The following is a 27,955-nucleotide window of genomic DNA, read 5'->3' as shown; positions in this document are numbered from 1 at the left end:
GTGGTTCACCTAGATTGGCTACGTCCACGGAGTAGAGGAGTTCTCATTAGTTGTGAAGGGTTTACACAAATACATAGGTTCAAGCTCTCTTTTAGTAAGTTGTAGTGAATAGTTTAGTACAAATGACATTAGGGTTTATTGTGGGAGAATGATCTCCTTTTATAGATAAGAGTTTCTAGCTTTGTTCTGACATTGACACGTGTCGTGTTGTGATTGGCCTCTGATATCGACACGTGTTGCACTATGATTGGCCTCTGATACCGACATGTGTCACGTTGTGATTGGCCTCCTGGTTCGAGTAAAAGTCTTGTGGGTCATTGACGGTATACTGTTGACCGGTGCATAGTAGTTTTGGGATTGGTCAAGTATGGTACAAACGTATAATTTTATAATTTTTCGGATAATAACACGTGGCGCAACGAGAACAATTAAAAATCTTATCCGAAATTAGAAATAAAATTATTTTGTATTATTTTATAAATAAAAATAATAATAATATTTTATTGCTTATTGTCAGGGCTATTGAAGTGCAACGGTGGAGATGCAAAAGGCGAGTACTGTTCATTAAGGGCAGTTACTATTCACTGGGTGGATATCATAGTATATTACCTGGGGGTTCCCATGCTGGAAGTGCTCTTAAGTTTTTTACTTTACCATTTCCTGATGTTTGCACCAGAGAAGACCAAATACAAAATTCTATAATTGTAAAAAAATAATGGGTAGTCAACTTAGTCATTGTTAGTGATATAGTTCCCTTTTATTTGCAAAATGAAATTGTAATGCCATTTCCCACTTTTTCTTCTGGTCAATGGTGGCATTACATTTTTGGTGGAAGCTGCACTGCCTGGTTTCAGGATGGGTACAACCCAGTGGCGGTTGATATGAAGGGAGACGAGGACAATTCTAGGAGCAATAAGAAGAGAAATCCATTCAGTGCTGATTTTTTCGGCTCTCTCTGCTATACTTTCCAGCACAGGAAACTTATAGAGCTCTACGGTGATCTAACCAGGATTGATTCTCGTCTCGATATTTGTTCAGCTTCAGCTTTGGCTAAAAGGGTTATTTATGGTTTGAAGAGTTCCTCTGCTAATAGTGCACAAGATCTGGTGTCCTGCCCTAGGATCAATATAATCTTTCAGGAGTAGGTATTTCTATTTATACCTTAACTGTCTAAATGTTGTGCACCTTAAGTTGGAAGAGAATTTTTAAATGCAGTTATGCACAATATGTTACAAAATCCACATAGTCATTTGCTAATTGGTACTTGTGGAAGCGCTTATGTAACATCTGATGCGGGAATTATACGCACACAAATTAAACCCTCTTTTTATCAATTGTAGTAAGTGTGTAAGTAGGGATCGTTCTGGACCGGGGATTAGGAGGGATTGTTAATCACTTGGATTTGACTCAAAAACGTAAAAACAAGTTTAAAACACTATACTAAACTCGAAGAATGCAAAACTAAAAATAAGAAAGATTAAGACTAAGACTTAAACGAAATATGGGGGGGGGGGATTTAGGTTTGGACAAGATTAAACTAAAATGGATAGATTGCAAAGAAAACAAATTGTAAATATGAATTTGACGGAAATGAATGGATGGGAAGCTAGCTAAGGGGTTCATCTCCACACATGTTATACTTGCATACAAAATGATTTCTAATTGCTTTTCAATAAACCATGAATTCTCAACACCCCGGGTTAATTAGGTCCGTTTAAATTAACCGTCAAGTTTTCCTTAAGTTAATGAATTGGATGATTGCATACGACAACCCAAAGCATTCCCCACAAGTTCCCTACATGAATTGCATAATAGAGATACAAGCAAGAATCATTAAGTTCTTTGAAAACCATAAGTGTTGACGAGGCATTCGTTACTATGATTGCATGAAACTTATGCCAAGAATTTACTTAACGCGATTGTTTATAAGCAACCTCCACTACTTGTGAATATAAGTTCATAACTATTAGGTGAAACTCACTTATATTCTAGCGTCATATTCATGCATGAAAATTAAGCGTGCATTCTCAATAAACATACATAAATAGGTTATCAATCAAATAGTTAAACAAATTGAATCCACAACTTATGAAACGCAATTAGAAGTAATCAAATCATATCGCAAGCATAAACATGTATTTCGAATCCCCCCCCTAGCCAAAGGGGGAGTTTAGTTCCTCATACAAAACAAAGAAAATTGAAATTAAACATTGAAATCAAAGAAACACCTAAACATTCCAACAACTTAAACTTGAATTGTATGAACGTTTAGGCCCTCTTCTCTTCCTCTTTATTGTGGCACAAGGTCTAAGGGATGTTGTTGGTGTGTTGAATGGATTGGGGAATTATGGAAATGGATGAGGAGTGGTGTTTGGATTATAAGGGAATGGAAGCTCACGGCAAGGAAGAATGGGTGTGTTTGTGGTGTGTTGTGTATGAAAATGAGATGTTTTTAGGTAATGGGAATGCAAGGGTTTTTATAGGAAGAATGAAGGTGTATATGGCTGTTTGTTTAAGCATGCAAGTGGCTGGAATGTGGTGGAAAAACAGCTAGGAAAGCTGGTGGAAAGCTGGAAAACATGTGAAGGTCACGGCAAGGCTTCTTTGGTGCTGAAATGGGTGTTGTTTTGCATGCCAAGGGATGTGTGATGAATGATGAAGTTTTGCATGTGCTTAATGATTAAAAGGTGAGAGGATGCAGCTGCAATAATGTAGTGGGAAGGCTGGAAGTTTGAATGGGGAATGCACATGCAAAACAGCTAGGAAAAGTTGTGGATTAGGTTAGAAATGTCAAGGTTATGCACGGCAAAGGATGGGCTGTTTTGTGTTGGAATGATTGCTGTTTTGCATGTGAATTTTGTTTGTGTGAAGTGTGTGTGAATGTATGTGGGTTAAATGATTAAAGGGGGTGGAAGATGGCTGAATGATAGATTGAATAATGAGGCTTTAGGGTGGAATAAATGGTGCGGCTGAGATGGGATGATGAATGAATGGAATTAGGCACGGCACAAAAAGGGATTTGATTGCTGGAATGAAGTGTGTATGCACGGTTTTGGTGTGGAGAAAGGGGTGAATGTGCATGTGGAATGAATATATGGCTGCATGTGGATTAAAGGGGTGTGAATGATTATGGGATGCTGGAAATCTGGAGTGGGAGTGCACGGCAATGTGTAGGAATGGGTTGGAATGTGTGCTGGATGAATGAGATTGCATGTGGCTTTATGGTTGAATGATTAAAGGGTGCATGTGGGTGAATGTGTGGCTGATTTGTGGTTTAATTAATGAAAGAATAAAAGGTGCATGTTTGAAGGATTAAAGGGACATGTGGGGTGTAATGCATGTGGCTTATTTGTGGTGAGTGAATGTGCACGGCAAGGAATTGGTGTTTGATGGAATGGATGGTTCTTTGCATGGCTATAAGGGAGAGAATAAGAGAGAATGGGCTAGGCCCTTTGTTGTATGTCCTAAAGTGCATAAATGGCCTTCAATTTCGTCCATCCTCTTGGCTCCATGGATAAGCTATCCAATCCATGCCCAAAAATGCTCCAAATAGCCTCAAAATGCACTTTCTTGCTCTTTTAGCCCCTTGGACCTACAAACACACGAAAATAGCTTAAAGTACTAAAATTACTGAGTACTAGCAACATAAATGCAAGAAAACAAGCAAACTAAGGCGCATAAATATGCTCCTATCAACATCCCACATCGACCAACGGAGAGAGGGTGACGTGCCTTATATGTACATGTGCACCTTCATATAGCACAAGGCCTTTTGGAAACTCACTGGCTTCGGGTTCCATTGGAACTCCGAAGTTAAGCGAGCTCGGGCGAGAGCAATCCTCGTATGGGTGACATACTGGGAAATTCTCGTTTGAGTTCCCAAAAACAAAACCATGAGGGCGTGATCAGGGCCCAAAACGGACAATATCGTGTTACGGCGGAGTTGACACTAGGATGTGATAGTGTATGCCCTGTCTGATTTCGAAAATCTGCAGTCATTTTTCCGCTGACGTATCTGTACAGTCGTTTTACTGCTCATGTGTTTTAATGTACGACTATTAGATCAGTGTAGAACTTTAAAATGAGAGGATGAAAAGCTGAGCTCCTTTATATGGCTATTAACATGCGTGGCTGGGGTGAATGTTTTGGTTACTGGGATGAAAATCCAGTTGTTATTGACACATTACGTTTCCTTTGTAGATTTAAGGGCCAATTGTCTTTCGAACGGATTCCAGGATTGCACTTGACTGTGTTAGTATCGTGCCACTTTCATTTGAAGGTTGAAGAGAGTTTGAGTAGCAAAGCTTGGAGATAAAATTGCCTACTAGTTGATGAGTTTTGTAAGTCTTTCCGTCCTCATTTGTCCTGACTTGGGAGGGAGCACGAGGATTTTCCTACGTCCATGTGTACATTTATTTGTTTATTATGTAGGATATTTCATATGATGCGAATGTGAAATTTGAGAATCGATATTAACATTAAATTTATAAATTGGAACCTATTCACCTCCCTTAAACTAGCATTTTCCTTCATTGAAATATAACATAGCGTATTGACTCGACTTCACCGAGCGGGGCCGGTCAAATGTAGATCCAATTCAAAATCTTAGTGGACCTTTCTTATTTCCACCTATGTAGATTTAAGGGTTAGAATGTTGTTGGCAGTTGGAACTGCTAATATTTCAATACTTTTGTTTTTAATTGCCGACTTGCTTGGTGTACAATCTTGCAACATCAACACATCAACATAAAAGCAAGAACACATCACTAGATACAATCCTACTGGTGGGTTATAGTGTAGGTTATCACCACTATCTCCTTTCACACCATGGTGGATTTTGCGGATTTCCTAACCATCAATCTCTTTCTTGCAAAGTACTTCTATGACAATGATACATCGCCATGGTAAGGTCTCAAGCCAATGGAACAATTATAACTCATAAGTTTTTCTCCACTTAATATCATGTCATTAGCACAAATGCGATAAAGAGGATACACCATGTTCAAACTCATTTCAAGACAGACGAGGACCCAAAGGAAGAGACAAATAAAACCTTCACATACCTACCACTTGAACCCCAAAACCGAAACCAAAAAGAATTCGCGCTCCCTCACTCTTTCGACAGCCAACAATGGCGAACCTGAGGACGGCGATGGACTCAGCCTTCTGGGACTTGAACGTTTCTTCGCCTCAGACCCTTGAGGGCTCGGCCAAGGCCGTTCCCGGCGACCCCTTTCCTATCGACGGTGCTTGAGCCAGCCGAGCCCTTAGGATTCAGCAACTCTTTCTTCTGGTGTTATACCTTCCTACTGTTGGAAATTCAAATAAAAACAGGCTGTAAAAGGTTGCTGCTAGCTGGTATTTTCTTTATAGGTTGTATCCACACATGCTGCAACTACAAAGACTAAAGTTTCCTCCATGTGCTAGCTGAAAGTGAGTTAAAAGACAGCAGAGATGTGAGCTGCTGTGTGCAAGCTGTCCAAAGTTCACATGATCTGTTTGCATGTGTTGTCTTATTGTTTATTCATTTTCTGCTTGTATAAATAAGCCTCCTTGCTAGGCTTTATTATGATCCCATCCGAATCCCACTTCCAATTGTGAAGAAGCTTGTAAGCTTTCTTATTCCATCAGTTTGTAAACCTTTTGTCATATATCAAAGTCCAAGTGTTTTGCCAAAGCTTGTTGCTTCCCTCATTTCTCTATTTCTTTCTTTGTCCAATTTTATTGAGAGTGCAAAGCGAGAGGTGTGATAGAGTTTGTAAACTTATCACCCACATATTTTGGTATTGAGTAAGCAAACTCCGGTGAATACCAACAATTGGTATCAGAGCCAGAATACCATTCTGGCAAGTGCAGTAGCTATGGCATCCAATTTAGTGCAACTCCAAGTTCCCACATTGAAGAAAGAAAATTATGAAAGATGGTGCATCCAATTCAAAGCATTGTTTGGATCACAGGAGCTATGGGAAGTTGTCAGTAGTGGGTATGTTGTACCCACTGCCGAGCAAGAAGCCGTATATACTGCGGATCAAAGGAACACTCTCAAGGACTTACGAAAGAAGGACCAAAAGGTGTTGTATCTTTTATACCAGGGTTTGGAAGATTCAACGTTCGAGAAGGTTGCAGAAGCAACAACAAGCAAGCAAGTATGGGATACACTCAGTACAATCTACAAAGGAGTAGATCGAGTCAAGAAAGTGAGGTTACAGTCACTTCGAGCAGATTTTGAAACTGCTCACATGAATGAAGGGGAGAGCATCTCCGACTATCACTCAAGGCTCAGGCCCTGTTTGGCAGCTCGGACTGTACTGACTATTTCTGTCGGATAGGATAAATAGCCACCGGATAGTACTGAATAAATTAGTCGGGCGTTTGGTGCAGTATCGGATTAATGACAGTATTATTTATACTGTGTTTGGTTGGATACTCTATTGGATAAGAAATATTTAAAATATTATTATATTGATGAATGATGAATTTTGAACAATATTGTGAAATTACATCTCAACCAAACCAGCACAAGCATTGATACTATGAATTCATCAAGATTCATTCCAGATGTAATCGCTCAACCCATTTCTTCAACTGGGTTCGAATTTTCAACATACCCAATTTAGGATCTTTGCAATTTTCAACATACAGATGAAAATTTTTTTTTCAGATCTGGAAGAAGAAAAATAAGAGGATGGCAGATCATAGAGAGAATAAGAAGAAAAATAGGAGGTGAAGGGTGGAACAAAGAGAAGAAGAAGGACCTAGGATTCAGATGAGAGAGAAGGAGAAAAAAGACGAAGAAGAAGAACCTGGGTTCAGATGAGAGAAGAAAGAGGAGAAGACAAAGAAGGAGAACCTGGGATTCAAATGAGAGAAGAAGAATGAGGAGAACCTGGGATTCGAAGGAGAACCTGGGACTTGGAGAGAGTGAGAGAGCCATGTTTTCAACCCGACTAAATAATACCGTGATTTTGGAAAGGATAGTTAAGCGGGTGTCAGCCGTGTAGAATAGGTTGGGCCGGAGTATTTAGTCGGCTGATTATTTAATACATGGGGACACCAAATACCTGATACCGTATAATTAATTCTATCTGGTGTGTTATACGGTGTACCAAACAAGGCCTCATTGTGATAGTAAATCAGATGAGGAGAAATGGCGAGAGACTCGATGAAGTACGAGTTGTGGAGAAGATACTCCGGTCACTCACATCTAAGTTTGAGCATGTGGTGACTGCCATTGAAGAATCCAAGGATTTGGAGGTGATGAGCGCAGAGGAGCTACTAGGATCCCTCCTAGTTCACGAGCAACGCATTCAGAAGAATGCAAACCCCACAACGCTAGAGCAAGCTTTGGAGTCAAAGTTGAATATTGACAAACCAAATGGAGGTCGTGGGCAGTGGAACTCACGTCGTGGGAGTTCATCTAACCGTAGCCGAGGACGAGCTCGAGGAAGAGGTCGAGGCTATGCACAAAATCGAGGTCAGTCTTAGGAGTGGAGATCTACTTGAGGAAAGGCGCATATCCAGTGTCACAGTTGCAAGCAGTATGGACATTATGCAAATGAATGTTCATATAAAAATGGTGAGCATGTCAACATGGCAGAATCAAGTGGAAATGCTGGTGAAGAACTTACAGTCTTACTAGCACACCATGATATCAGTAGCCAACAAGATGTCTGGTATTTAGACTCTGGTGCAAGCAACCACATGTGTGGAAATAAGGAGTTTCTTGCCGAACTAAAAGATAGGGCCTATGGATCTGTAAGTCTTGGTGACTCCTCAAAGTTGCCAGTTGAAGGCAAAGGGAAGATCAAGATCATCCAGAAGGATGGTAAAGAAGAATACATCTCCGATACCTACTAAATACCAGGTATGAAGAGCAACATTTTAAGCATTGGTCAACTGCTCTAGAAAGGGTACATTATACATATGGAGAATATGTTTCTCACTCTCAGAAATGCAAGGAGAAAACTTATTGCACGTGTTCAAATGTCAAAGAACTGAATGTTCCCGTTGAAGTTGAACATAAAGATTGGGAGTTGCAACATCGATGTAATGGAAGATGAGTCATGGAAATGGCACCTTCGATTTGGCCATCTTCATTTCAATGGCCTAAAGTTGCTATCAAGTGGAGGAATGGTTTGTGGTCTACCCCAAATTGAAGCCACAGGCCAAGTATGTGAAGGTTGTGTGCTTGGCAAGCAAGCACGACTATCGTTCCCTGTTGGTGATACATGGAGAGCAAAGGCACCACTGCAGTTGGTGCACACAGATATATGTGGTCCATTGGATCCCATGTCTTATGGAGGTAATAGGTATTTTATTACTTTCATTGATGATTTTAGTAGGAAGACTTGGGTTTACTTTCTCAAGGAGAAGTCGGCTGCCCTAAGAATCTTCAAGGAGTTCAAGGCACTCACAGAGGCTGAAAACAACCACAAGCTTGTGGCTGTGAGATCAGATAGAGGTGGAGAGTACACCTCCAATGCTTTCCAAGCATACTGCAAGGAGCAAGGAATTAGGCATCAACTTACTGCTGCCTATACCCCACAACAAAATGGGATAGTCGAAAGAAAGAATCGAACCATCATTGACATAACAAGGTCCATGCTTAAGGAGAAGAATTTGCCAAAAGAGTTATGGGCAGAAGCTGTAGCTTGTTCGATTTATTTGTTGAATCGATGTCCAACAAAGAGTGTCAAGAGGATGACACCACAAGAGGCTTGGAGTGGATACAAGCCGAATGTTACACACCTAAGAATTTTTGGGTGTGTTGCATATGCTCAAGTTCCAGAAGCCAAGAGGAGGAAACTTGATGATAGAGGTGAGAAGTGTGTGTTTGTGGGCTATAGTGAAGAGTCCAAGGCGTACAAGCTCTACAACCCACTAACTGGCAAACTAGTGGTTAGTAGAGATGTCATCTTCAGTGAGGAAGAGACATGGAAGTGGAACAACAAAGAAGTCAGTAAAGAGAAGATCGTCTCCACTGATTTTGAAGAACCAGAAGTTGTACCACCTATTGAGCAACAGCCTGCTCAAACAATCACAACAACTCCAGTGCACAGAATTGCAAGGAGTGGTCCTACATCTAGTGAGGAAAGCAGCTCCTCAACTCTAGTGAGGTTAAGGAGTCTCACAAAGATTTATGGACAAGAAAAAGAAGAAACCAATTTTTTCTGCTTCTATGCAGACCACGAGCCTCTCTCATTCAATGAAGCTGTGGAAGAAAATTGTTGGAAAAAAGCCATGGAAGAAGAGATCCATGCCATCGAGAAGAATGACACTTGGGAGTTAACAAAGCTCCCACCAAATCAGAAGGCTATTGGTGTTAAGTGGGTGTACAAGATCAAACGCACTGCAGATGGGAGTGTAGATCGGTACAAATCAAGGCTTGTAGCAAAGGGCTACAAACAGAAGTATGGAGTGGACTATGATGAAGTCTATGCTCCAGTTGCAAGACTTGACACGGTAAGATTACTAATCTCTCTTGCCGCTCAGCATAAATGGAAAATTTATCAATTAGATGTCAAGTCAGCCTTCCTTAATGGAGTTCTTGAGGAAGAAGTGTACGTGGAACAACCGGAAGGCTTCCAAGTACAAGGAGAAGAAGAAAAGGTGTATCGTTTGAAGAAGGCTTTGTATGGCCTCAAGCAAGCACCACGAGCTTGGAACTCAAGGATTGATAACTACCTTCACCAAAATGGATTTCAGAAATGTCCATACGAGCATTCAGTTTACATGAAGAATGGTGCCAAATGGGAGTTCTTAATTATTTGTCTCTATGTAGATGACTTGTTGTTTACAGGAAACAATGAAGCAATGTTATGTGAGTTCAAGCAATCCATGTTCAGTGAATTCGAGATGACTGACAATGGATTAATGTCATACTTTCTTGGCATAGAAGTGAAGCAAGGAAGTGCCGGTATCTACATCTCTCAACAAAAGTACATGAGAGATATATTGGAGAAATTCAATATGGACAAGTGCAATATTGTCAACACTCCAGTTGCAACTAGATTGAAGCTGTCCAAGGAAAGAGAAGGTGAGTTTGTAAACTCAACCGTGTACAAAAGCTTGGTTGGAAGCCTAAGGTACCTTACAATCACAAGACCTGATATAGTTTATGGTGTTGGACTCGTGAGTCGATACATGGAAACACCAAGGGAGTCTCATTGGTTGGCCGCCAAGAGAATTTTGAGGTACATAAGAGGTACTCTAAACTATGGTCTATTTTATAATTTTGGTGAAGATGCAAAATTATTTGGTTATTCAGATAGTGATTGGGGAGGTGACCAAGATGAAAGGAAAAGCACAACTGGCTATGTGTTTTTTCTAGGATCAACAGCTTTCTCATGGACTTCAAAGAAGCAATCAATTGTTGCTTTGTCATCATGTGAAGCCGAGTATGTTGCTGTAGCCTCAACCGTGTGTGAGGCAATTTGGTTAAGAAATCTGTTGAAGTCAGTGTGTTATCCACAAGTGGAATCGACTGTGATTCATGTGGATAACGTGTCTGCAATCAAACTTGCAAAGAATCCTGTTCAACATGGAAGGAGCAAGCACATTGATAACAGGTTCCATTTTCTAAGGGACCATGTGAAGCAAAAGACAATTGAGCTTGTCTATTGTCACACAAAGGAACAAGTGGCTGACATCTTCACTAAGCCACTACCAGTTGAATCATTCCGGTTATTGCGTGAAATGCTAGGCATGAAGGCGTTTTGATTTGAGGGGGCGTGTTGGAAATTCAAATAAAAACAGGCTGTAAAAGGTTGCTGCTAGCTGGTAGTTTCTTTACAGGTTGTATCCACAAATGCTGCAACTACAAAGACTAAAGTTTCCTCCATGTGCTAGCTGAAAGTGTGTTGAAAGACAGCAGAGATGTGAGCTGCTGTGTGCAAGCTGTCCAAAGTTCACATGATCTGTTTGCATGTGTTGTCTTATTGTTTATTCATTTTCTGCTTGTATAAATAAGCCTCCTTGCTAGGCTTTATTATGATCCCATCCGAATCCCACTTCCAATTGTGAAGAAGCTTGTAAGCTTTCTTATTCCATCAGTTTGTAAACCTTTTGTCATATATCAAAGTCCAAGTGTTTTGCCAAAGCTTGTTGCTTCCCTTCTTTCTCTATTTCTTTCTTTGTCCAATTTTATTGAGAGTGCAAAGTGAGAGGTGTGATAGAGTTTGTAAACTTATCACCCACATATTTTGGTATTGAGTAAGCAAACTCCGGTGAATACCAACACCTACAACCCCAATTCTTACAGGACTTGGGTTCTTTCTCTCACCAGTCCCTCTGCTCAGACCAGCTACCTCTAACTGGTACACGGCTACAACTTCTTTGCTTAGCTATTGCCTATTGGGTTTTCTCAAATTTATTTTATTTTTCGTTTAATGGATATTCTTTTTCGTTTTACGTGTTTCTGTTGATTGGTTTGTGGTTTGTATGGTTACTGAGAAAATGATGGGAAATGGGTGTGATTCATTTGTTGTTTGTTTGGTTGCCGGGAAAGTTTGGAGAGAAGAACAATTGAAATTGTTGTTATGGGGTTGAATTGGGTAAAGGAAAAAGGTTAGGAAAGATAATTTGTCTCCTGTTTCCTGAGAAATGAACCTTTTTTTTGTTCTCCAAATTCGTATTTTTGTAAACAATTTTTATGTTACTAATTGCTAAGGAGCCTCTGCTTCTAGGTTTGGTTTGTTCTTTGTTTGATATTTAGGAAGATGTTGGTATATTGTATAAACTTTGGGTTATTGGTGAATTACTTGATGTGAGAAAGAGAGATTGAGTGGAAAGCTTGACAGCCGAACAAAGCTTGTTTGCCTAGTTCTAGTGGTATACCACATAAAGCATGAATTTTTTGTTGCCTTGTTATTTTACTGATTTGCAAGCGGGTTCTTATGTTTTTCCAGAGCATCAAAGCTTTATCAGGTTTATCAGAGCACTGGTTGGGATTATCCCTATGCTTAGACCAAAGTCATCTCACATTAGCATTCTTAGTTGTCCGACATACTAATTCCCTTGTTACATGATCTGCGTGAAAATAGGTGGCTTGGATTAATTGGGCAGTTCCGCCCGAAGAAACTCTTTTCTTGTATTAAAGCTGAAGTTACCAATGATGAGATGGGGGTCCCTACTTCGAAATATGTGGTGAAGCATGTCTTGGACAAGTCACTTTATTCGTTTGGATTATGCACACAGCTTCTTTCGTCTCCGTCCTCATCCATAAAGTTGAGCACAGAAGGACATGGTGAGAAAAAAGGACGCTGCAACAAATTGATGCTCTTTCATAAGGCATGCATTTACTTTGTTGTTTTGACCTTTAATCGAATGTTTAAACAGTCAGAATTCCTTTTGTCCCTTGTTTGCCGGGTTTTTGAAGCTAGTTTGAGGGATTTATGGGTGTCAATTTCTTCATTTTTTGTACAATTGCTATGGCTAGGTGGATAATTTGTTTACCGATTGGAGTTGTTAGGTTTTAAGTTCTTTTTTGGGTTTGTTCATGCCAGGTTGTAGTATCATCCAACTGCGATTTTTTCTTTCTTTCATATGACAAATTTCTCTTATAGGAATTGAAGTTAAAAATAAGTAATTATAGGGATGTATCACTTGAACTTTACCAGATTCTGTCAGCATGTATAATCTTAAAGTATTGTTTCCTAATTTATTAATTGTTGAAAAGTAGGGCCTTGTTTGGTCTCTAGGATTGGAACGGAATGGACAAACTGCTATATTGAGGGTATATTAAAGATAGGGGTGAATGATTTTTCATATTGAGGTGATTAGAAGGGGGATATGGAAAATAATCCCTTCTGATCCTTACCATTTTGGTGGATTGGAATGGAAAATAATCCATCTCCTACCTTCAAGTAAGCCACAATTTTTTCATTTCTTTTGTCAACATACCTTGAATATAGTGGGTTGTCCATTTCAAACCAATCTTAGAGACCAAATGAGGCCACAATTTTTTCATTTCTTTCCTGAACATACCTTGTATATAGGTTCGTATATATCAACATGCTTCAAAAATCTTAATTTACAAGTGTCTTCTGTTTACCACTTTTCTTTATAGGTTACATGACTTGATAACATTGCACAAATGCACTGCAGGGAACATAGATAAAATTGGAAAGTTTCACGTCTATAAATTAAGAGCCATGTACTGACAAAGTTAATATCAGTACCTTTAACATTGCACATGTGCTGCCTAAGCTGTTTGAGTGAAAAAGTTCATGTCTGTACCTTTATTTCCTTTATTTATCTTCCTGTTTAAATTATGAGCCATGCATTAAATTTTCTCAACCTTAAAGATGTTTGCAGCTTCCTTACCATGATATTACACTTGAGGCTGCATGGCCTGCACTGTTCGTTAACCATAAGGGAAAATACTGGGATGTGCCTGAGTCAATTTCCTTAGATATGTCATCACTTGTCTCCAAATCTGGATTTCGTTACCACATTGGTGTACATAAAAACAGTGGTCATCCCCAGGCAGTTAATTCCATAGATGATGAGGCACCTACTTCTCTAATGCCTGGATTCGGCGCAAAGGCTGCCTTTTCTTATGAAAAAAGCGAAGATCTTTGGAGGCAAAATGAGACACGAAAAGACATTATCATACAGAAAGAAAAGGGTTTGTTTTGGCGGCCATCTTATGATGCGTGTCTTAAAGAACCTCATGCTGCAGTATATGGAATTTTTGATTTTACACGTTACTCATATTTTCTGTGATAACTTGTATTATCTCGTTACAGTTTTTTGGAAGTTTCATACAAATACTCAGGTGTATATTATAATTTTTTAGTTTATACATTTGCATGTTTTTGTACATGTATACATGTTTTGGTACCTCTTAGTTTCATTTATATTGTATGTGTGTAGTTTTCTACTTTAGTATATTAAAAGCCAGTAGACTTAAGGAGTATGTCACCTCCTTTCATGGTGTTCCGTGGTGGTAGGTGTGACTGCAGTAAAAGAAAATAATAGTAATAAAAATAATTCTAGAGACAAATTCTAACAGAACAATTCTATATTTTTATTTTGTGTTTACGAGTCCAAATCTGTTGCCGACAGTATGCAGTATCTTTAGTTTTTACTTTAACTATTTCCTGATGTTTGCCCCAGGGAAGGCCAGGTAAGAAATTCTTTAATTGTCAAATTTAATCATTGTTAGTGATATAGTTCCCTTTCGTTTGCAAAATTAATTTGTAATGCCATTCTCACTTCTTCTGGTCAATGGTGGCATTAAATTTTAGGTGGAGGCTGCACTGCCTGGTTTCAGGATGGGTACAACCCAGTGGCAGTTGATATGAGGGGAGACGAGGGCAATTCTTGGAGTAGTAAGAAGAGAAGTCCATTCAGTATTGATTTTTTCGGCTCTCTCTGCTATACTTTCCAGCACGAAAAATTTGGAGAGCTCTACGGTGATCTGACCTGGATTGATGCTCGCCTGGATATTTGTTCAGCATCAGGTTTGGCTAAAAGGGTGATAATGGTTTGAAGAGTTCCTCAGCTAATAGCGCAAAAGATCCGATGTCCTCCCCTAGGATCAATCTAATTTTTCAGCAGCAGGTATTTCTATTTATTCCTTAACTTTTTAAATGTTTCACACCTTAAGAGATATTTTAAATGCAGTTATGCACAATGTGTTACAAAACCTGCATCGTCCCCATCAAATCCTCAAAACAAATCTTCCTCAAAATATTCCATCTTCACCTCCAAAATACCCACAATGTTCAAAAACGTCAATCTGGGAAAGCTACGCACTGTGCCTTCTTTTCTTCGCCGCGGTTAAACGACTTGGTAGAAAAATCTGAAATTTTGGTACAATCATCTTGAAAGACTCACGACCATCCTTCAATTGAAATCTCTAAAATTCATGCGTTTGATCACTTTTTACTCAAGAGGAAGTCGAATGCCCTGCATTGAAAATACATAACAAAGTATCAAAATTCTACCAAAATAACCAATAAACTATAACTAAGAATAGGGTAAAATAGATGAGATAATATGTACTCATCAAATACTCCCAAACTTAGCTTTTTGCTTGTCCTCCAGCAAAACAAAACTCAAAAACAAAAAATAAAAACTAACAAACTAAAAACTTTAACAAAACTTGACTAAGACAATTTTCACTTTCAAGTTGCAATCCATAAAAAATGTTAAAATTAGAACATCTTTTAAAAAATTCCAACCAATACCACCACAGAGTCTAAGCCATTTAGAATTAATTAGAAAAGAACTCATGAACTCCATTTGGTATAAAATGAATCAACATGGTTAAAAAGACTCGACTAAAACCCTTACCACTTGTCCATTTTAGTTAATACTTACTAACTTCAAACATAACTATTTTGAAGTTAAAAAGACTAACCCTTACCACCACAAAGTCTAGTCCATCTGAACTCCGAAGTTAAATGAGTTTGGACGAGAGTAGTACTAGGATGGGTGACCGCCTAGAAAGTCCTCGTGTTGCATCCCTTGCAACCGACCCCACATGGTGGGAAAAGGCTTAAGAAAAAGAAGAAGAAGATAGTAATAAAAGTGGTTGTGCAATGTTAGTTCACTTAAACTTTCGATCCAACCCATGTAATGAGTTTTAGGTCAATGACTCCCAAACCACAAGGGCTTTAGGACACTAGGTGTAGAATGCCCCTAAGGACTTACTAACTCGAGTTGAAAAGGCTACGAAACCAACTAACCACCTTACCCCATGCCAAGACTCTACTATTTGACGCGAGATCACTACTGATTAGGCATGACTGACCTGGTTACTAAGCAAAGTCTCGGTGGAACAATTATTACTTTATTTATAACAATAACTAAACTTTATTTTTTTAGAACAAAAATATAAAAAATTAACTAAAAGCAAGTGCTTCAATCTCACCCCCACAAATCATGTTGGTGTGAATGTGCTAATTGTGAAAGGATAACTCATGAATTAGTGCGAAAACAACAATAAATAGAAAAGACTCTACTGTGGAATTAATTTCCACCATGTCCATTTGTTCAAATGTTTAAAATAATCTATGAATATTAACTTAAAAAGAATGAAAAATTTTAGCATACTTAAAAATTAAAAATCTAAAAATTTTACCTTCCCACCCTCAAACGTAAATCACACATTATCCTCAAGGTGTGGAAAAAATAAAGAAAGAAAACAAAAATATTAAAACCTTAAAAATTGAAAAATAGCTAACAAAGACAAAAGAAAATAAAAGAAAGAAACAATAAAAGAAAATATAAAATAACAAAGGAAACAGGAACAGAAATAAAAGAAAAGACAATGAAACCGACACACCTGGCATTCGAAGTGGTGAACTGCTGACAAGAAAGAAACAGAGGCGCTGGAAAATATTGGAAAAAGAAGCAAAATTTCAGTGCTCTGGAGAGTTGAACCCGTGACAGGAAACAGGAACCCGTGCCAGGAAACATGAACTAGAGGCCCGTTTCCACATCTCTCCTAACTAGCGCCGTACCCGCGAGCCCAGAGCCGTGAAAGCTATCTCTTTCATTTCCTCTTTCCCTTCATTTCTCATGGAACTGAAACCCTAGCTTCTATCATCAACCCAGAACGTTAAAACAGGAATCCATCTCCATCTCTGTCACAAACGGAACCCAGCCATGGCGATCTTTGATTCTAGCCCAGATTGTCACCATCGTGCATTCCTCTGCGAAAACCGAGGTAAAGATCTCTCATTCTCTCTGCGATTATGGTCTCCACTTGGCGATATCTGAAATAAAAATGCATCCAACCATTTCTCCCTTTCGTTTTCACAACCGAAGCTCAAATGAAAACGAAATTCTGACTCATGCATGTATGTTTTCTGTATGTGGCTTGGGGATCCGAGTAAGGCCACGGGGAATAGGAACTGCAAGGAGCAATGGCTCACAAATGAAGGTGCTGTACACACAGCAAAGATGGCTGCAAGAACTCGGATCTACAAAATGAAAGGTAAATCAAATCCCTCCACTGCGTTAAAATTAAGCATGGTTTAGTATCTCTGAAAGTCATACGGATTTGTGAAATGTTTCTCTCATGCATTTATAGACCTAAAATTTCGTCAATGCTCATGTAATTTTCTGTGACATGGCTTTGATGAATGCCCACCTCTGTGTTGCCTGGACCACCCCCAAACTATGTGTAAAACAATATTTTAATGAAATATGAGAGTAAGTGAGCGAAAGATAAATGTTGATGAATGGATGATGAATGCTCAGATAAATGTTGATGAATGGATGACTGAACTCAGCCTCAAATTCTTTTCTGATTTCGTGTCGATGATGAATGCTCAATGTTGATGAATGGATGACTGATGAATGCGTATTTTCGTATCTTTATTGTTTCGTTTATAGAAGAGTAAGGTTTATATACCCCTTCTTTTTCATGTATTTTTTATTCTTTTTTCTTGTATTACGAGGAATTAGGTTTATGTCCCCCCTAACTAGGTGTAACTTACTTTTTGTTATTAATAAAATTCTCCTTGTACCGTCTAGGTTTTCTAAAAAAATAAAACAAAAAAAGCAATAAACTACCATGGAACGCTTCCCATTTTCAACCAGGGATAAGCCTCTCAACAGAGAGTAGGAAATCCAACATAGGTTTGAAATTTGATGAATACTTTCGACAACTTTCTTTTTTTAAATTTTAATTTTAATTCTTTCAGAGTGTTCGTCCTGTAATGTTTCGCAAAGCCAGAATGTCATTGTTCAAGCATAATTCGATGCAAATAAGTTTGTTTGGCAAGCATTGATCAACTAGCCATTTGCACTGCATTTTTTATCTAACAAATACGACAACGCTTTTACATAACATCAATACTATTACATGCTATACCACATTTTAACAATAAGCTTCTATTCGCATATACCATTTGCTCGAAGTTTGTTTCTGATCCGACACATATGTGCCACAGCATCACAGATGTTCAATCTTTCTCTAGGCAACTCCGCTGAGCAAGCAACACCAATTTCTAAAACAGAGATTAAACTTTCTATGATTAGGACGCGATTCCTTGCCCTCCCCTCATTAGGATGATTGCTCTCTTGAACAAGAACGGGATCCAAAACCTCTTCCACTTGCTCAGGCAAAGCTGCCTTCACAAAGCTATAAAGGTTTGAAGTTCCCTGAAACATGTCATCGGTCGGTCTTTTTCCTGTAAATATTTCCAACAGGAGGATGCCAAAGCTGTACACATCACCTTGTGTCCACACTTCATGTCCCATGCCATATTCTGCATTCCACAATTCAGAACATTAGATTCTAATTTTCTAGTGAAATGCTAAAAGCTCATTTCATGTTTGAAAATTTTAAAATAAATACTGCACAATTTAAAATACTAGCTAGGGAAAAATAAACCACCAAGTGTATTTACCTGGAGGAGCATAACCAATAGTTCCCTTGATCCCTAAAGAGCTTGATTGATTTCCCGAAGATCTTTCAGCAGCTTTTGGTAGGAACCTCACCAACCCGAAGTCACCTACATGTGCAACCATGTCCTCATTGAGAAGAATATTGCTGGGTTTGAGGTCGCAATGAACTATTGGTGTCTCACAATGATGATGGAGATAATCCAATGCCATAGCAACATCAATAACAATATTCAACCTCTGAGAAATTGTTAAGCTCCTTGGCCTCTCATTTGTCTCACCAATTGTATGAATTGGATACAACCATTCCTCCAAGCTCCCGTTAACCATGAACTCATAAATTAAGGCCTTGAAGTCGTGACCGCGATAATCAAAACCAGAACATGCTGAGAGTACCTTGACAAGATTACGGTGTCTAATATTTTTGAAAGCCTCGCACTCAGCAATAAAACTTTTGTAAGCTCCGCGACGAACGAGGTTGAGTACCTTGATGGCAACTGTAGTTTCACCTTGCTCAAGTATTCCTTTATAAACGGACCCAAAACTGCCCATACCGACCAAGTTGGTTGAGGAGAATCCATTTGTAGCCTTTAGAAGACTTTGGTAAGACACCTGGGGAAATCTGTCCGAATCACTTGCGGCTTGACCCTTTTTGTCCCTCCGTGAGCAATAAAGGTACAAAAAGGTTAGTGCAAAAATGACTCCAAGAATCCCACAAACGAGGGAGAGAACCAATTTCATGGTCAAGCTCAATCCTTTCTTTTTTGCATGCTGGAGTTTGCACTTTGGCAAATGAAACTCAGGTATGCCCCCACAAAGCTTGCTATTTCCTTCAACTGATGTCGCCGTTGCATTCTTGAACGCTCCTTTGATCGGCAACATGCCCTCAAAATTGTTATAAGATAGATTCAGAGATTCCAAAAATACAAAACGTTCTAAGAATTCTGGAATTGTGCCTGACAAGTTGTTGTGAGAGAGAGACAATTCTATAAGACCTCTTAGTGAACTCAAAGTTGATGGAATCGTCCCATTGAAGAAATTTCCATGCATGTCTAGGTACTCTAATTTTATACAACTAACAAGACTTGTGGGAATTTTACCGAATAACATGTTATCAGAGATATCTAAATACTCTAGATTTATTAAAATTCCTATGTTCTCTGGCAGGGAGCCTGTAAAATGATTTTGAGGTAAACTCAATACATACAAGTTCAACAGACCAACGATTTCTTGCGATATGATACCGCTAAAATTGTTAGCACCAAGAAATAAAATCCTCAAATTCTGACACTTAATTAAACTCTGCATATTGCCTTGAATTTTGTTGCCTTCTAAGTGTAAGTCGTTCAATTGACTTAAATTTCCGAAAGAGGATGGAAGATTGCTACAAAGAGAGTTCATACTCAAATTTAATAGATATAACTTGTGCAGCTTTCCTACACCAGGGGGAATGTGACCTGATAATTGGTTCTCAGACATCAACCAAACCTCTAAGTTAGCCAGATTTGCAATCTCATTCGGGATACTTCCTAATATTTTATTTTGACCTATATGGAAGGTTTGAAGAGAAGAAGACAGGTTTCCTATGCATTGAGGTAACGTGCCCCCAAAATTGTTGGTACGCATATTGAGAGATTCTAAATGGGTGGCATTGCTCAAATCGCAGAGAAAGGTCAAGTCATCAATTCCCCCACTTCCGAGATGGTTGTCACCAAGGGCTAACCGCTTAAGCTTATGCAAATTCGTCAAAGGAGGGACCTTTCCATGCAGGTGGTTACCTCCCATCCCCAATCTAATTAGATTTGACGCATTTGATAATGAAACAGGAATAGATCCACTGAATTGGTTGTCGCCAATGGAAATTAATTGGAGACTCGGAAAGACCATACCAAAGTTTGAGGGCAGCATCCCTTGGATTTCATTTATTGTCATAGAAAGGACTGTGAGAGAAGAGAGATTAAAGATTGACGGAGGAAGCATACCCGAAAAGCTATTTAGATCGAAAGCAAGAAAGCTAAGATTGGTCATTCGGCCAAAAATATCAGGGACAGTGCCACTCAAATTATTAGAAGATGCGGAGAACTGTTCAAGAGATGATAAATTTCTAAAAGAAGGAGGGACTCCCCCTGTAAAGTGGTTAAAGTGTATGCCAAAATATCTTAACTTTGACAGGAGGCCAAGCTCATTCGGAATTTTTCCCATCAGCACATTGAAACCAACAGCGAGCCTGAGGAGCTGAGAGCAACGCGACAAGTTGGTAGGAATTTCTCCACTCAGTGAATTGTTGTTTAACTGTAGGTGTTGCAATCTGTGCAGGCGGCTGAATTCTGGAGGAATTTCATGGCCTAAGCTGTTGTTTTGGAGATCAATGACTCTCAAAAAACTCAAGTTCCCAACATGCGGCGATATAGATCCTGCAAGTTTCAAGGACGGCAGGCTCAAGCTTGTGACCCTCTTATGACGACGACCACATGTAACGCCATGCCAAGAGCAAAAGTGGATGGTTTCATTCCATGAAGTCAGGACTTGAAAAGGGTCATGAGTTATGCTAGCCTTGATTTCAAGCAAAGCGAGTCTATCTGTCTCATTTCCCGGAAGGGCGAAACAAGGAAGGCAAGAGTGAAGAATGAAAGCATGCATTAAAAAGGATGACAAAAACACTGCAGAAATGGAGTTGTAAAACCCCATCCCCATCATGATGATATTTGTTTTGTGCGGAAGTTAAAACTCAATTTATAAAAGAGTATGGCAGGACTGATTGTTTGTTTAGCAGCTTTAGCAGAATCCAATTTATAATCACAACCAGAGTGCTCCGTACGCGTGCAGCGGACCTACAGCCACCGATATCCGAGTCGACGAGGGATAGTTTGCATTGACCTGACCAAAAAATATCTCTATTTTCTTTTTAACTTAATTATACGAATAAATTCAATTTACATATAATTTTGTGAACTAATATTAGGAACATTTCACTTTTTTTTTTAAATTATTGTATTCATTCTTCTTTATTTATTTTTTTTAACGAACGATATTATCTACACTAAGGTGTGGAAAATGGGTTAAGTCTTACAATGTGTTATTAATAATATGGTTCAAATTCACCTTTGGTGTAAATTGAACCTAAGACCTTTCACTTTCAGTGAAGAGGAATATCACTAAACCGTAATAATAAGTGGCGTATTCATTCTTTAACTTAAAACAAATGAAAAAAATAAATAAATAAAGATATTGGTTTTGCGTGAAATTTTCTCTTTGATTATAAACAGTATGACACAATGACTTGCTTGATTTTATTTTTTATTTTTTTTTTAGGACAGAGTGACTTGCTTGTTGAATATGTTTTTGTTGAGAAATTTTTATGGATACCAAAAATACAAGTTATATGGTGTATTATTCTACGTGTTATAATAAAGGTAAGTGACAATGTTGACGTATGTTACTTTTTAAGTATATTAATAAAATAACAAATTTATGTTTTATATTTGAGTGAAATAATAATATCACATAATCGTGCTTGGATACATAAAAAAATTGCTCATTCTTGTTCATCGATAGTATGCCAAAAAAAGAAAAAAAAGTATTTATCTTTGGTTTTGTACAATGACAATTGCTAATTTATGTGTAGTGTTGTGTCATTTATTTATGCCAACAAATAGTGTAGGTCTTCTGACTCCTCTCATTTCGGATTGGTGCGTGTTTGCGTCACGTGATTGGATTAAGGATATACACAAAAGAATACGGGTAACGCTAAGAAGAATAAATTTGTAAATAAAATTTACAAATTAAATGATGTGTCACTAATAAGAATCATCACGTTTATCAAAGCTTAAGTCATAATTTAATTATCAACTTTCATGTCATTTAGTTTACAAGATTTTGTCTACAAATTTAATTTTCCTAACGTTATCTAAAGAACAAGTAATGGAAACCTTACCACACTAGTAGAGAAAAGAAAAGGAACAATTACGGTCACTTCATATGACACACCCCGATCGAGATCAGGGCATGCTAGGCGTCACGTGGAAGTGACGTAACCATGTGCACAGTGCGGAAGCTAATAAAATAATAATGTAAATAGTACAAATACTTAAAAACTAGCGTTACACAAGGCAATAAGACAAGTGCCAACGAGTGTGAATCCTAAGTTCAGAGCAAGAACGCCTAAAGCAGTCCAAAAGGAAACAATACGACAAAAGCACACCCGAAGGTGGTCCTACACTGATGGTGGTCTATCAGATATGCAGGGAAAATCCTCAGGAAATCCACCAAACGCGCTAGCCAACTAGAACCTGGAGGGGCGCAAAACAAAAGCGTGAGTGGGCAAAAACAAAGCTTTTTGAAAACCATTTAATAAATAAGTTCTAACCCCTCGCCGTAAAACCTTTATACTTCCCAGAAAATAGTATATATATACATATATCATGCTCGAAAAGCATGCCATGCAGTATGCCTCAAAGTAATATGCAAATGCTCAGGAAACATCAATCAATAACAAGTAACTGTCAGCCGAAGTCACCTAAAGTGACCTGTACGGTTGAATCTAGAGCTCGAATCTTCATCTCACTAACTATACCTGCACACGAGTCCGAACCACCTAAAGTGGTCTGTACGACAGGCCTGGGTGTAATATAAGTACGCTCTAGTGCTACGATCACATGAAGGCTGGGCGAATAATCGCGGGTCACTTACGAGTCGGAACCACCTAAAGTGGTCTGTACGACAGGCCTGGGCACCTAAATTGGATCCAAGATGAGCGTGTGGTGCGGGAGGTGAACATCACGTGAAGGACTGTGCCCTACTCTGGGCAGGAGCACTAACACCGGGGTGCAGGTTACGAGCTCTCTCTAAGTCTCTAAAACCACTACTGGATGTAAATATAAAGTCATACTCACCTGGCACTTACCTGTGCGTCCGCGGCACTAATACACATGCATAACAAATGGCAATGTAATGCATGGCATATAACGAATAACGAATCAAAATCAATTTCTGGGAAAATATAAGTATATAGGTATATACGGAAAACCAAAAGCCCACTCACTGGTAAGTGGAAGGGTCGTAACCCCCCTACCTCGAGTGACCACGCTCGTCCTCGGGATACGTCTTACCTATATGCGAAACAACTATAAAAACGTTAATTTTAAAGCACATAACCAACCTTTAGAAATAACTTCTCATATATTGCTCAAATGAGGTGTATGAATACACCAACGTGATCTACTCAACCTCAGAAACATCCCCATATTTTTAAAATAATTTTTCACCGTCGCACGCCCCCCCACGCGCCGGCCACGCGCAGGCACGTGCCTGGCACGCTGACGGCATCAACTGACGCCGTTAGGAATATTCTGTTATCTATAACGGTTTCCGTCAACGGCGTCAGGAATATTCCGTCAGATTTAACGGAATATTCCGTCGTCTTCTCCGGCGAGCCGGCGCCGGAAAATCGGGAAAACTTTAAACCTTTGTAACTTCTTCGTTTTTCACCCAAATTTCACAAAATTGGTACCAAAATGAAGCTTACAACGAGAGGAACACAATCATACCACTTTCAAGTACTAAAATCCACAAAATCTCACCTGAAAAATCACCCCAACTCCGGCCAACCTCGAAACTCGTGATCCCGACGTCCAAAACCTTCAAACGAACCACCCTGAGCCTCCTACGGACCTCACCAAGCTTCCTACAAGCTTGAAATTCCCTAAAATGTGAGAAAGTACATGTGCATGAACAGTACCAAAATCGGGCAACCCGAGTTCAACGTGAAAACGAAGGTATTCTTACCTGAAATGGGTATGGTTGGACTCCTACGAGCCTCACGAGTCAGAATATGTGCTTGGTTTCTTCGATCTGTGGAGGTTTGATAGGTTTGTCTGTGTGTCCGTACGATGGAGGAGGAAATGGGAAGGGAACTGGGCACGGGATAGGGTGCAGGGTAGGGGAGAAAGGGTGTGGGTGTAGGTTAGTGTGTGTGTGGCCCAAAAACATGCCAACAAGGAACCCAAAACCAATAAACATAAAGAAATCGCACTAGGGGTAAAATCGTCTTTTCACGCGTACGTTTTTTAAAATTCCCGAGACGGGCTGTCACATCATACCATTTGTGTATAATTTAGTAGTAATTTTATAGGTTTGTAAGTAAGATTTCTTAAATGAAATCCATCTTGAAGGGGATCAGCTTTTATGCATCAACATTTGGTTGTAAATAATCTGATTCTAGATTATGGAATATTTGGACTTGACTTGGCATATATGGGTCAACTATATTGTCTCTACTATTGGACAGTGCCGTGGAAGACTGGTGGATACAGCTGGCATTCATCAATGATTACTGGCCTACCAGCTTCAAATAAGTGTTGGAAGATAGCTACTACATGTTTTGATTCTATTTTCTTGCTACTACACTTTGAGATGGTCAAGTTAGTGTTGGAAATTGCCATCTAAATAGTTTTAGTAGTTTGGATTTCAAATTAGAAACATTTTTTCAAAATATCAAACTGATACAGGGTGTAGCAGCTAAAAACAAAATAAAACGAAAAGAAAAATTGATATACAGGGACCACACCCTAGTAATTTAATCCGGAAGATCTGCAGATCGTATTTTGGATCCGTAACTTCCAAAGGTCCAAATTATGCTTCTAGACCAACATACTAAAATTTCATTACGATCCAATGGTCGGATCTCCGTCAATCACGAATTCATGTGGCGGTTGACGTTTTATTTTACAAACTTACAAATCTAATGTGGGAAGATCTGTACGTTGAATTCCCAATCCGTAAGTTCCAAAAGTCCTCAAATATTACGAATAATAACATATTAAAGTTTGATGACGATCCAACGGTCGGATCGTCGATTCATATAATGACCTAGTAGCAGTCTTTAACAAAACTATGTTCAAGCGATGAGATTTGTCAATCAGACATCACATATAGAATTGAGGTATCAAATTTAATCTAGGAAGGTCAGGGGGTACCTCGGCCCACGCACCGCCGCACACGGCGCCCGGCGGCCCTGACTCGTCGGAAAATTTAACTATTTCCAAAAAATTACCAAATTATACAGGCATGTAAATCTCAATGAGTGGAGAAAGTTTCATACCTGTGGCCAAGTCCAATTTTTTCGAGAAACACCTCAACTTGCCCATGAACTGCCAGAAACCCTTGATTTTGGGTGTTCTTGATTCGACTTCAAAACAGCTCTGACGCCCCAACCAATGCATGGGTTTTGTTCCCGAGGTTGAAGGGAGTCCATTGGTGGTGGTGGTTGATGGTAATCGTTGTCGGATTCGCCGGTAAATGGGGAAACTCGCCGAACAACCTGAAACTTTGTGGCTTTGATTTGTAAAATTGGGTTTGAAATTTAAAAATCTAACATCACAGGGACATTGGGATCACCAAGAGCTTAACATAGACACTGGAACCATTTCGAACGGACAACGAACGGAGGAGATAGAACCGGGTCAAGGAATCGGATCGAGTGGAGAAACCAGGTTGGCCGGTTCTATCCTTCTCCCTTCCCTCCTTGCTTTCCCCTCTCATTGGTTGCTGCCTTCCTTCTAATAATCTGATTGGTCACTAAAGAAAAAAGCTGATTGGTCTCTTTCTTTCTCCTGATTGGTTTTGTGTGAAATTTTCTCTTTGATTATAAACAATATGACACAGTGACTAGCTTGATTTTTTATTTTTATTTTTATAGGACATAGTGACTTGCTTGATGAATGTGTTCTTGTTGAGAAAAATTTATGGAAATCAAAAATACAAGTTATATGGTGTATTATTCTACGTATTATAATAAAGGTAGGCGACAATGTTGACGTATGTCACTTCTTGGGTATATTAATAAAATAACAAATTTATGTTTTATATTTGAGTAAAATAATAACACTGCATAATCATGTCCGGATACATCAAACATTGCTCATTCTTGTTCATCGATAGTATGCACAAAAAAAAAAATATATATATATATATATAAATATATATATATATATATATTTATCTTTGGTTTTGTACAATGATAATTGCTAATTTTGGTGTAGTGTTGTGTCATTTATTTATGCCAACAAATAGTGTAGGTCTTCTGACTCCTCTCCTTCCGGATTGGTTCGTGTTTGCATCTCGTGATTGGATTGAGGATATACACAACAGAATACGGGTAATGTTAAAAAGATTAAATTTGTAGATAAAATTTGCAAATTAAATAATGTGTCACTAGTAAGAATCATCACGTTTATCAAAGCTTAAGTCATAATTTAATTATCAACTTTCATATCATTTAGTTTATAAAAATTTTTTTTACAAATTTAATTTTACTCACATTATCCAAAGAACAAGTAATGGGAACTTTACCACACCAGTAGAGAAAAGAAAAAATAAATAAAAAAAGCTCCGCCACTCTAAGTTATAAGAGAAGATAAAGGTTTTAAGTTACAATTACGGTCACTTTATACCATTGGTGTATAATTTAGTAGTACTTTTATAGGTTTGTAAGATTTCTTAAATGAAATCCAACGTTAAGGGGATCAGCTTTTGTGCATCAACACTTGATTGTCTCTAGCATTGGACAGTGCAGTGGTAGACTGATAGATATAGCTGGCATTCATCAATTATTACTCAATGATTTAAATGATTCTCTTCAACGGTTCCAATTTCTCGATCTGAAAGTTCCGAACATATGATTCCGAATGAAAGGCCCTTTTCGTGGCTGGCCTGCAGCCAGCCTACAAAAGTCGACAATAATTGGAAAAGTTGCACATTGCAATTATTTGTAAAGTTGCACATTGCAATAATTTGTAAAGTTGCATCGTAATGATTTGGAAAGTTGCATCCTAATGTGGAGACAAAAATGGCTATTGTACAAAACTGCGTTTTCATTTCGGTCAGGATTCTCACATGAAATGTTTTTTTTTTTGGTGTCTTCTAATAATGTAACATTCCAGAAAAATACTGTTGCACTTCAATTATATTAGACACCCACGTAAGTCTTGAACGTCAAGGCATGCTTTAAAAGAAATGAATTATTATCGAGCTATATTATTAGAAATAACAAAAGTATGTCTATATATTCATAAGTTTTATATCTGAAACGAGTTTTTAAGAAACTGTTTGGGTTAAAGAAAAGTCGTTTTCGAGAGTAGTTTCAATTGATTGAAAGGTTTGAAAGAGAACGTTGTTCTAGGGGATGATACATGTTGTTACCAGATTCAAAGGATTAGTCCATCCTTCAAGCCCACATAAGTCTTAATAAAATGACAAAAGGAAAGTCAAATATTTGAAGTAAATGAATAATCTTAAATTATGCTAAAAGAAACCCCTCATAAATCAATTAAAGCAGCTGAATTCATATAATAAAATCAATCTCTATAGAATTTACATTAAGAATAGAGAAAATAATATTTAATAAACAGATGATTGAATCACATTATTGCTAGTTCATTGTGAGGCTAACCCCACCCCCTCCCCCTTAGTGTAGATAATATCGTTTGTTAAAAAAAATCATTTGACAACTAATTTAATCACATTATTATCCGCATGTGAAATAATTTTTTATAACCGGCATTACACGCCTCTTAAGATGTTTTGAACGTGTTTA

At 38.5% G+C, this 27,955-nt stretch overlaps 1 pseudogene; it reads left to right on the top strand.

Annotated features, from left to right (window-relative positions):
• The first annotated feature begins 5,072 nt into the window (after positions 1–5,072).
• LOC103930214 overlaps positions 5,073–27,955 on the top strand; it is a 43,448-nt pseudogene continuing 20,565 nt past the window's right edge.

Source organism: the organism of the source record quoted next, unplaced genomic scaffold, assembly GCF_019419815.1.
Source record: "Pyrus x bretschneideri cultivar Hongxiangsu unplaced genomic scaffold, Pyrus_bretschneideri_v1 Contig273, whole genome shotgun sequence".
Taxonomy (NCBI): domain Eukaryota; kingdom Viridiplantae; phylum Streptophyta; class Magnoliopsida; order Rosales; family Rosaceae; genus Pyrus; species Pyrus x bretschneideri.
Note: the sequence above shows the minus strand (reverse complement) of the source record. Positions and strands in the feature narration are given on the sequence as shown.